Here is a 12,010-nt window from a genome sequence, read left to right as displayed (position 1 = left end):
TGCTCATCAGTTGATAGGCATTTGAATTGTTTCCATTTTTGGACTATTATGGGTAATGCTGCTATGAATATCTGTGTACAAATTTTTGTGTGGACATACATTTTTAGTTCTTTTGAGTGTATACCTAAGAATGAAATTGCTGGTCATGTTGGAAGCCTGTGTTTACCTTTTTGTGGAACTACCATACTGTTTTCCAAGGTAGCTGCACCATTTTACATCCCAACTAGCAATGAAGGAGAGTTCCCAGATGATCTTTTGGCAACTTCTTCCATTTCTTAACACAGTGCTTGTTAAATAGGAAACCGAAGAATAATTGCCAACTATTCTGATTGCTGTTGTCCTCACTATTATTAGGGAAAGCTGATAATTACCTGAGATACATCAACTACATGTAAAATGATGTTCCTGTATTATTTCCTTTACTACACTGCATCTTGCCTTTGTTATTCTCATTTATTGGTAATGGTATATATTTTCTTTAATTGTATTTTTTAGAGAGAGGTTGTAAATGTGTGTGTATACATATTTCTTTTTTTTTGAGACGGAGTCTCGCTCTGTCGCCAGGCTTGAATGCAGTGGCATGATCTCGGCTCACTGCAACCTCTGGCCCCCTGGCTCAAGTGATTCTCCTGCCTCACTCTCCTGAATACCTGGGATTACAGGCGCATGCCACCACACCTGGCTAATTTTTATATTTTTAATTGAGACGGGGTTTCACCATGTTGGCCAGGATGGTATTCATCTCTTGACCTCCTGATCTGCCTGCTTTGGCCTCTCAAAGTGCTGGGATTATAGGTGTGAGCCACCAGGCCTGGCAATTTCTTCCTTTTTCTTCAAGTAAACTACTTACACATGGCTCTGAAGTCTGTAAATATTAAATACATAGACTCATATATTTAGGGCACGCCATTTTGTCCTCCTGGTTCCTGAATCATGCTGCCCTGCAGTAGTGGAGAAAGATCTACAGATACTGCTGTGGTATAGCTGCAGGCAATTAGAGCAAGGGAAGATAAAGAAGGAAAATAGAGACCTGGGCCTTGAGCACCAGGATCACTGTGGTTAGAAATACAGGAGGGTGTGTGTGGCTAGGTGCCTACTTCCTTTTTTTTTTTTAAAGGCAGTCTCGCTCTGTTACCCAGGCTGAAGTGCAGTGGTGCCATCTTAGCTTACTGCAACCTCTGCCTCCCAGGCTCAAGAAATTCTGGTCCCTCAGCCTCCTGAGTAGCTGGGATTATAGGCGTGCACCACCATGCCTGGCTAATTTTTTTTTTTTTTTTTGTATTTTTAGTAGAGATGGGATTTTACCAGGTTGGCCAGGCTGGTCTCGAGCTCATGGTCTCAAGCAATCCACCCACCTTGGCCTCCTAAAGTGCTGGGATTACATGCGTGAGCCACTGCACCCAGCCCTGGGTGCCCACTTTTTCCTTTGGTTTTTTTTTTTTTTTTTTTTTTTTGAGACAGTGCTGTAGTGCTGTGGCACAATCTTGGCTCATTGCAACCTCCACCTCCCAGGTTCAAGCAATTCTCCTGCCTCTGTTTCCCAAGAAGCTAGGACTACAAGTGCCTGCCACGTCTAGCTAATTTTCATATGTTTAGTAGAGACGGGGTTTCACCATGTTGGCCAGGCTAGTCTTAAACTCCTGACCTCAAGTGATCCGGCCACCTCAGCCTCCCAAAGTGCTAGGATTACAGGCGTGAGCCACCATACCTGACCGGTGCCCACTTCTTATGTGTGATCTCTCTTCCCTGTCCTCACGTGCTTTGCTGTATTTCTTTTTCCTTACTTCCTTGCTGCCTCCCTGATGTCTTCCTATTTCTGCTTTAAGGGGAAGTGCATATGAAAGGACTTCACATGTGATTCATAATTAAAATGTTAATAATACAAAGACCTAGGATAAGCCATTGTTTAACACTGTTTGTGGGATTTTTTTTCCCCATTGCTACATTTTTTTTTTTGAGATGGAGTTTCGCTCTTTTTACCCAGGCTGGAGTGCAATGGCGCGATCTCGGCTCACCGCAACCTCCGCCTCCTGGGTTAAGGCAATTCTCCTGCCTCTGCCTCCCGAGTAGCTGGGATTACAGGCACGCGCCACCATGCCCAGCTAATTTTTTGTATTTTTGGTAGAGACGGGGTTTCACCATGTTGACCAGGACGGCCTTGATCTCTTGACCTAGTGATCCACCCGCCTCAGCCTCCCAAAGTGCTGGGATTACAGGCTTGAGCCACCGCGCCCGGCCCATTGCTACATTTTTAAAATGTTTTCTTTCCTTTCATGCTTGTTAATCCAATTCATCAGATATATACTGATAATCTAGTGTGTGTCAGGCACAGTTTTAGGTCCCTGTTTCTCATCTCCATTGCCTTTTGCTCCTAATTTTTTCTATACCTCTAGATCCTTTCCTTTCCTACATTGGATGTCAGAGAGAGAGACAACTGAGAAAAGGAAATCGGATGGAGTGTCTATGTATCTTACATTCTCTGCATATTCTAATAATCATTTCACTGATTTTCTTTGATTTCAAAACACTGTGTGCTTTGATTGAAGAAATGCCTCAGAGTGTGTATGACAAGACATCCCATTTGTGTATACATTGTGTTTAAGGACTTCTTGCTGGTCAGCTTATCTTTTTCCAGAATGGTAATATTGATCTATTCCTGATTTTCTCAGTCTGACAAAATGGGAAGAAAGCTCTAGCAGGGGGGGAAAGTAAGATACAAATCAGAGGAGATAGGCAGAGAGGAGCAAAATAAAAGGCTTTGCTAGAGGAGAGCTATGAGGCAGAGAAATGACTGAGGCCCCCAGGCACATAATATATTGTATGCAGTGTATTACTGCTGCCTTCCGTGAGTCAGTTCAATAAAATAATTCAGTTACAGCTCATGGAGCAAGAAGGAACTTTAGAGATTATTTAATTCACTTATAAAGAATGTGTCAAGGAACATGCAAAGAACTCTTTTCACCTTAATTAATTCAAAAGGGGCCAATAATAGGGATGATAAATTGGATATTTTTGCCATCTTTTATTTATTGACTGAGAATCCATCTTGTAGTATTCTCAAAGCAGAAATGTTTTCCAACTAGGGAGACAAATGAGTAGACCAGTATTTCCCCATGTTTTGTTTTCACATCATGGGATAAAAGAGAATGATAATTTGTAAAGCACTAGAGCAAATATACAGGGCTACTGTCAACTTAGGTGACTGACCTGAGGTTGAGGCAATCAGTAGCTTGGAAATAAATTGTGTAAACCGAAGTATTGTAGTTAATTTAGTATTGCATTTTATCCTGCAATTAGAAAGCTAACGTCTCATCTTGGTGGCTTGATTTTAAAAAAGGGAAGCTAACATGTTTTGGCATGAATAAGATAGCTGTAAATAATGGCCTGATTAACCCTATGGCATCTTTATTTTTATTTCATTTTATTTTATCTTTATATTTTTAAAACAGAGTCTTACTCTGTCCCTCAGGCTGCTCACTACAGCCTAGACCTCCTGGGTTCAAGCAATTCTCCTGCCTCAGCTTCCTGAGTAGCTGGGTATACAGGTGCATGCCACCATGCCTAGCTTTTTTTTTTTTTTAAATTTCATAAAAACTGCGCCTTGCTGTGTTGTACAGGCTGCTCTCAAGCTCCTAGACTTAAGTGATCCTCCTTCCTCGGCCTCCCAAAGTGCTGGAATTGTAGGTGTGAGCCACTGTGCCTGGCCTCTGTGGCTTCTTATATATAGAGATACGTGATGTTGTGGCTGGTAGTATAATGTATTAGGTATAGCTACATCAGGGGAAAAAATGGTGCATAGTTTAGATGATTAAACCTGGCCTCTGACTTTCAGTTTCTTTGTAACCACTTGGGTTTTAGAGAAAAGTTGAGTGAGAATGTTGGACTCTAAGCTCTAGATCTTTGGACCCATGAAGCCTTGGAGAAGAGGGTATGTGGGGCTTGAAGGTGACCTAATATATTTTTATAGGTATCTAACATTCTATAGTAGTTGGAAAATTATATGTGTATTTTCATATAACACTTTTGTTCTCTGCATCTTCTCCTTTAGTTCTAAGGGAATTTTTTGGATCTATAATGAGAGGTCTTCTTTTAAAATTACTTTAATGTTTGGCATATATATTATTTGTAAGATATGAATATAATATTTGTAGTTATGAATCATATAAAAATGAACACCCATGAACCTATCACAACTTTAGTGTTAAATTAGTCTGTGTTAGTAAGTGCTGGGGATGGAGCAACAACTTAAACATTCTCATTCTAAGTCCAGTACTCTTCCTAATAAGTACCCTTATGTTGATACATATCATTCCTTATTTTTAAAATGTGTAGTGTTGCGATTAAAACAAATGGAAATTAATGACAGATGTTGGTAAGGATGTGGAGAAACTGGATCACTCGTGTTGCTGTTGAGAGGATAAAATGGTGTAACCACTCTGGAAAATAGTTTGGCAGTTTCTTTAAAAACTGAACATGTACTTAAAAAAATTTTTTTTTTTCGAGATAAGAGTCCTGCTCTGTTGCCCAGACTGGAGTGCAGTGGTGCGATCTCAGCTCACTGCAACCTCTGCCTCCTGGGGTCAAGCGATTCTCATGCCCTAGCCTCCCAAGAAGCTGGGATTACAGGCACCTGCCACCACACCTGGCTAATTTTTTTGTATTTTTAGTAGAGACAAGGTTTCGCCATCTTGGCCAGGTTGGTCTCAAAGTCCTGACCCCAAGTGCCCCAACTGCCTGGACCTCCCAAAGTGTTGGAATTATAGGCGTGAGCCACCATGCCCGGCCTAAACATGTAACTTTCATATGACCCAGCAATTACACTCCTGGACATTTATTCCAGAGAAATGAAAACTTAACACAAAATCCTTTATATAAATATTCATAGCTGCTTAATTTGTAATACCCCAAAAGTGCAGTCAGCTCAGATGTCCTTAAATAGGTTAAACAAACTATGGTACATACACGGAATACTGTTTAACAATACCATGTGAGGCGCTGTTGATACATATGTCTTAGTCTAATGTTCAGGCTGCTCTATGAAAGTACCATAAATTGGGCAGCTTATATAAACAACAGAAATTTATTTCTCTAAGTTTTAGAGGCTAGTAAGTCCAAGAACAGAACAAGGTACCTGCAGATTCAATGTCTGGTGAGAACCCATTTTCTGGTTCATAAAATGGTACCTTCTAGATGTGTTCCCACAGGGTGGAAGGAACAAGACAGCTTTCTGGGACCCCTGTTATAAAAGCATTAATCCAATTAATGAGAACTCTGCCCCCATGTTTTAGTCACCTCCCCAAAACTCACCTCCTTATACAATTACAATATACGTTAGGTTTTAACATTAATTTTGAGGGGGAGACAGACACTCAGATCATAGCATACAACAACTTGAATGAATCTCCAGGGAATTATGCTGGGTGAAAAAAGCCAGTCTCAAAAGTTTACATATTGTATGAATTCATTTATTTATCATTCTTGAAATCATAAAGATGGAGAACAGATGAATGATTGCCAGAGAACTGGGGAGGTGATAGAGGTGGATGTGGCTATAAAAAGGCAACATGAGGGATCCTGGTAGTGATGGAGTGGTTGTGTACTTGACTATAATAGTGGAGACGCAGACCTACACATGATAAAATTGTATAAAACTAAATACATTTCCTACAGCCCCCCGACAAGAGTACAAGTAAAACAGGAAATCTGAATAAAATTAATGGATCATATCAATGTCAATATCAAAGTTGTGATATTATAATTTTGCAAAATGTTACCATTGGGGAAAACTGGGCAAAGGGATCTCTGTATTCTTACAACTGCATATTGATTGTTGCACCATTATCTCAAAATAAAACAATTCAATTTTAAATAAAATTACTGGTTCAATTTTTTAACAACTATAACAATAATAATTATTATTAAATTATTTATAATTGAATGAAATCTTGGAATGGGAAGGACCTTTGCATGATGCATTCTAGCCCTGGTACTATTGTTGGTAGCTGTTCACTGGAATCTCATTTTACTAAACTAAACAGGTATTTCTGAGAGGTTTTCACTATTTATTTAGCTTTCATTAATATACTTTCCTCCTAAATTTAATATAAATAACCTGAAGAACTTGTAAGATGCATGTTTCCAGGTTTACTCCCTAACGATTCTGATTCAATAGGTCTGGGGTGGATCCTGGCAACCTCCAATTAAAGAGTTTTATTAACTGACTCTGATTCAGAAGATCAGTCCATTGACTTATGACTCAACAATTGTAAACAATAAATCATACTTGTTATGGTGAGCAAATAATCCTTTAAATTTCTGTGTGGCATAGAGGATTTGTAATCAGGTGAGAATTTTAATAACAAAGTACTGATAAAATTTTCCAGACACCCACGTGTTGAAGAAAGAATGTTTGACCAAACTGAAGGTGGTACTTGCTGTGAATCAACAAGAACTTTGAACGGAAAGAGCTTGCCCTAGGTTCTTAGGCTGAAGGAGCCCTGCCCGTCTCCTAGCTGCCTGACCACTCATGATTTATTTGGTACAAAGAAGGCAAAGACTTCTGCTTTAGTTACACAGACTGTACAAAGGGAAATGCTCTATTAGCGTGAAGGATTCCAAAGCACTTTATAAGCTCTGAAATAATCTATTCATTTAATTCCTCATTTTTTGTAAATGAAGTTGCAACTGAAGTACTTGGTTAGTCCCTTTTTTCCCCCCTACACCCTGGTAGTCAAGTCACTTAAAATGATTGCTGTTATTGAAAAGCGGATACAGAGAAATTCTGTTCTACCCTTTTGGGGTGCTTAGGTTGCAGCTTGTTGAAATCTGGGTGACCCTCTCTGCTCTACACCTGGGGCCAATAATCAGAACGTCGTGGCTTGAGCCTAGGTCAGAGTCCAGTCCTACTGCTTCCCACGCTCCTGGATATACACATTGAGTTGGTGAGTGGTCCTGTGGAAGTTATTCTCTAGACTTGAGGCCAGGGAGGATGTCCCTACTCCTTCCTTTCCAGAGTAATCACAGGAGAACAAGTACATCTCTTCAAAGAAACCTCTGCAAATCCTCTCTCCTCTTGACCCCAGATAGGACTCAGGGATGGCATCAGAGAACCAGCCCTGGTCCATTTGGCTTACTGTGTGTATTTGCTGGGCACCTCATTTTGAGGTGCAGCTTTTATTTTTTCTTCGTGCCTCATAGCAAGAGCACATAGCATAAGAATGAGACACACCGAATTTCAGATATTTTCCTCTGCAGATGAAGGGAAAGATGAGGAATTTATGGAGAGAGGGTAAGTCTAGTCATAATATTTTATTCTTCTTAGAAAAGAGTTTTGATATAGCAAACTGTTGACATCTGTTTACATTTAGTGGTGGGTACAGAGCTGCCTTTTATATTACTTTCCTAATTTTTTACATGGATTTTTTTTCCTGATTTTGGAAATGTTTTATAATTTAAAATTATTAATAGATGGAAAAATCAATCTAGGTTACAGTAGTTTTTCTGCTTCAAGTTTCTCTCTCAAAGACAGAGAAATTCTCAAAGCCAGAAAAAACAGAAATCATCTGATAGAAGCTGTACCAACTCCCCACCCTCAGATGTGCATCCATCCTTACACCTTTCCTTTTGCTCTAGGGACAGCAGAGTTAGTGTCTCTCCTTGAGTCTAAGTCCAGCTCCTTTGTCCCCTCTTTGGATTCCTCCCTTCCAACCTTTCAGGAACCTCTGTGCTGTTTAGCTGTCAACACCTCACTTTTCTGTCAACATTTAAATATGTGCTAGTTTCTCTTTGCTTTAAAAAACCTCTGCCTCAAGCTCCCAATGCTCTATATCTGTCCTCCCCTTCATAGTTGAACTTCTCTTAAGAGTCATCTAGCTGGTTGTCTTTATATTAACACCTCCTGCTCTTATGCCTACTCCAGTCTGGCTTTTCTTCCATGAAGTTGCTCATATCAAGGTCAACACTGACTCCGTGTCACTGAATCCAGTGGATATTTTCCAGTCTCCAACTTCTGACATAATTGACCACTTTCTTCTCAAAATCCTTTCCTTTCCGTAATTTCTGTGTCACAACATTCTCATTTTCTTGTACCCTATCTGATCTTCCATGAACTCTTTTATCAGCTTATCTTTTTTTTTTTTTTTTTTTTTTACCCAGTCATTAAATAGTGAAGATTCTCAGGGGTCAGTCCTAAACCCTTTTCTCACTCTTAATTTTTTTCCTCAAGTGATGCCAGCTACTCCCATAGATTGTTGCTTTCCCTGTGATTATTACACCTCTACCTCCAGTTCTAATCTCTGTTTTTCCTACTATAGACCTGTACATACAGCTGCCTGCTAAATATCACTTGCATGACTCATAGGCACTTCAGTCTCAACATGTTCAAAACTGAACTCATCCTTCCCCCAATGGTTTGTCCTGCAGTGTTTTCGAAAATGGCACTAGAATCCACCTCGTTACTCAAGCCAGAAACTTGGGGGTCCTACTTGATTTCTTCCTATCACCTGCTGAGGTAGGAGGATCATTTGAACCCAAGAGGCAGAGTTTGCAGTGAACTGGGATCATGCCACTGCACTCAGCCTGGCTGCTAGAGCGAGACCCTGTCTCAAAAAAATTTTTTTGAAAATTTTCTTATCGAGGTCTAATTTACATAAAGTGAAATGCTGAAATTTTATGTTGTACAGTTTGATCAGCTTTGATAAGTCCATTATTAGCATGAGCCTTATCCCTATTAAGAAACAGAAGTGGTTGTGCGTGGTGGCTCGCACCTATAATCCCAGCACTTTGGGAGACTGAGTCAGGAGGATCACTTGAGCTCAGGGTTCAAGGCAAGCCTGAGCAGCATAGCAAGACCCTGTCTCTATAAAAAATGAAAAGTAAGCCAGGCATGGTGGAGTATACCTGTAGTCTTAGCTACTCAGGAGGATAAAGTGGGAGGATCCCTGGAATCTAGGAGTTCAAGTTTGCGATAAGTTATGATTGTGCCACTGTACGCCATCCTGGGCCACACAGCAAGACCCTGTCTCTAAAAAAATTTTTTTAATTAAAAAAATTAAGACACAGAACATTTACATCTTCCTAAAAATGTCTCTTGTGACCCTTCTCAGTCACCCTCCAAAGCAACCACTGATCTGATTCAATTTTTTAAATGTTTTAATGTAATTTTAAAATAACACTGCAGAATAAAACACAAAAAGATGCTCCAAACCTTAAAAATAATTTATTGGTAGTATTCAAGTGGAGCTGCTCTAAAATATAGGACCTGTGGTGTGTGATGATTAACTAGCTGCCCTGTTTTGTTCAACTTTAAAATTTTTACTTAGCCTTATGGACTGCTATGACAACATCTTTTCATCTCCTTATTATATTATTTCCCCAATTAACTTGCTTAAATCATACCTTAAGACTCCTAGCAATTTAAAATATAAATTAGAAATTTTAAATTATTTTGTCATTCATTTGAATATTAAACATTTAAAGAACCTAACTGAACCCAGATACTGACTTCTTTTTTTTTATTTATAGGATAGGTACAGCAGAGGCAGTGAAATGTGAGCTTGTTTATAATGGTCCACACTGGATTCATTTCTAATTCAGAGGTACTATCTTCAAGGATAAGAGGTAATTTAGGTTCTCATATACAGGTAGCTCAGCCCTTTCATTCATAGGTAGGCTGGTTTTAGGTCGGTTTTAGGTCCATAGATTCTCTATGGAATTCCATGGCATAGTGAAAAGAGCAAGAGTGCTAGATCTTACACTTACCTGGGCGAAACAAACACTACCAGGCTCCACATGCTGTGTCTTTTTTTCACTGATCTCCATGCTTTTTTGATTGTGCATCTCAATTGAAAAATTTTTTAATTTATATCCCCTAATGTAGGTATCATTGTATTCATATTATATACATTATCATACTTATATAATCAGGAATTTTTAATATAAATATTTTGTTCATGCTTTTATTTAAATTTTATAACTGCATTTTATTGATGAAGACACTAAAGCTCAAAGAAGTTTAGTAACTTGCTCAAGGTTACCTAACTTACTAATTGGGCGATAGTTGACAAATTCCAAACCATTCTGGGGCCTCATTTATAGTTATTCCAACTATGTTATCTTCAAGGCCTCTTCTAACCCTTAATAACCTGTGCTTCTAGGCTAGCTAACACTCATCTATCTAAGATTTAGTCTCTGATTTAATATTTCTTAGCAGATATGGCCCTATTATGATCCATATATTAATAGTTAGCAATGTTAGGAAATAGTGGGTGGAAGAAGAGAAACTTACATTTAAAACAGTATCAGGCTAGCTTGTTCTTTGGTATAATTTTTTAAATCCTTCACAGAAATAGAAAAAAAGATATTAAAATTTATGTGATTCTGTGTAAGCAACATTAAAAAAAAAATTTGTGTGGAACACGGAAGGCCCAGAATAGCCAAAGCCATCCTAAGCAAAAAGAACAAAACTAAAGGAATCACATTACTCGACTTTGAATTATACTACAGAGCTATTATAACCAAACCAGCATGGTACTGACATAAAAACAAGAACATAGACCAGGGAACAGAATAGAGAACCCAGAAATAAATATATACATCTATGGTGAACTCATTTTTGACAAAGGTGCTAAGGATATACATTGAGGAAAGGACAGTCTCTTCAATAAATGGTCCCTGGGAAAACTGGATATTCATATGCAGAAGAATGAAACTAGACCCCTATCTTTCGCCAAATACAAAAATCAAATAAAAATGGATTAAAGACTTAAGTCTAAGACCTGAAATTATGGAACTGCTACCAGAAAACATTGGGGAAATTCTCCAGGAAATTGGTCTAGGCAAAGATTTATTGGGTAATACCCTAAAGAACATGCAAGTGAGAATGGACAAATGGGATCACATCAAGTAAAAAAGCTTCTGCATACTATCTCACACTTGTCTTAAAAAAATAAAATAAATTTTAAAAAACAAAAATAAAAGGTTCTGCACAGCAATGTGGACAATCAATCAAGTGAAGAGACAACTCACAGAATGGGAGAAAATGTTTGCAAACTACCCATCTGACACAACAGGGTTAATAGCCAGAATATATAAGGAACTTAAATAACTCAATAGGAAAAAAATCTAATAATCTTATTTTAAAATGGGCAGATCTGAATAGACGTTTCTTAGAAAAAAACATACAAATGACAATCAGGTATATGAAAAGGTGCTTAACATCACTGATACCAGAGAAATTCATCTCACTCCAGATAAAATGGCTTCTATTCAAAAGATGGGCAATAATGAATGCTGGCAAGGATGTAAATAACAAGGAACCCTTGTACGTTTTTCGTGGAAATGTAAATTAGTACAGCCACTATGGAGAGTGGCATGGTGGTTCCTCAAAAAACTAAAAATAGATCTACTATATGATCCAGCAACCCCACTGCTAGGAATTAACAAAAGAAAGGAATTAACAAAATAAAATAGATTTCTGCGTTCCCATTCGATTGTAGCACTATTCACAATAGCTAAGATTTAGAAGCAACCTAAGTGTCCATCAGCAGATGAATGGGTAAAGAAACTGTGGTATATATACAAAATGGAGTACTGTTCAGCCATAGGAAAAAAAAAAAAAAGAAATCCTGCCATTTACAACAACATGGATGGAACTGGAGGTCATTATGATAAGTGAAACAAGCCAGGCATAGAACGACAAACTTCACCTGTTCTCACTTAATTGTGGGAGCTGAAAATTAAAACTATTGAAGAGTGGAATTATGGGAAAGGTAGTGGGGTGGGTGGGAAGTGGAGATAGTTAATTGCTATGAAAATATAGTTAGACAGAATGAATAAGATCTAGTATTTGTTAGTCCAACAGAGTAGTTACAGTCAACAGTAATTTATTGTACATTTTAAAATAACTAAAAGGGTATAATTGGAATGTTCATAACATAAAGAAAGGATAAGTGCTTGAGGTGATGGATGCCCCATTTACCCTGAGGTGATTATTATGCATTGCATGTCTGTA

The 12,010-nt window shown here is 38.4% G+C and overlaps 1 protein-coding gene across 9 annotated transcripts in view; it reads left to right on the top strand.

Moving 5' to 3' along the window:
- The window catches only part of DIPK1A (divergent protein kinase domain 1A), a 122,750-nt gene that overhangs the window by 61,320 nt on the left and 49,420 nt on the right, over nucleotides 1-12,010 (top strand). For 3 of the 9 annotated variants that reach the window (XM_017974941.4, XM_078332468.1, XM_078332471.1), the window contains exon 2: nucleotides 9,523-9,618. The exons of the other annotated variants lie outside the window; for them this stretch is intronic. The gene's annotated coding sequence lies outside the window, so the exon portion shown is untranslated. The remainder of the gene's footprint in view (nucleotides 1-9,522; nucleotides 9,619-12,010) is intronic. 9 annotated transcript variants of the gene reach the window in all.

Source organism: Callithrix jacchus, chromosome 7 (assembly GCF_049354715.1).
Source record: "Callithrix jacchus isolate 240 chromosome 7, calJac240_pri, whole genome shotgun sequence".
In the NCBI taxonomy this organism is placed as follows: Eukaryota; Metazoa; Chordata; class Mammalia; order Primates; family Cebidae; genus Callithrix; species Callithrix jacchus.
This window is presented reverse-complemented; position numbering and strand designations above follow the sequence as displayed.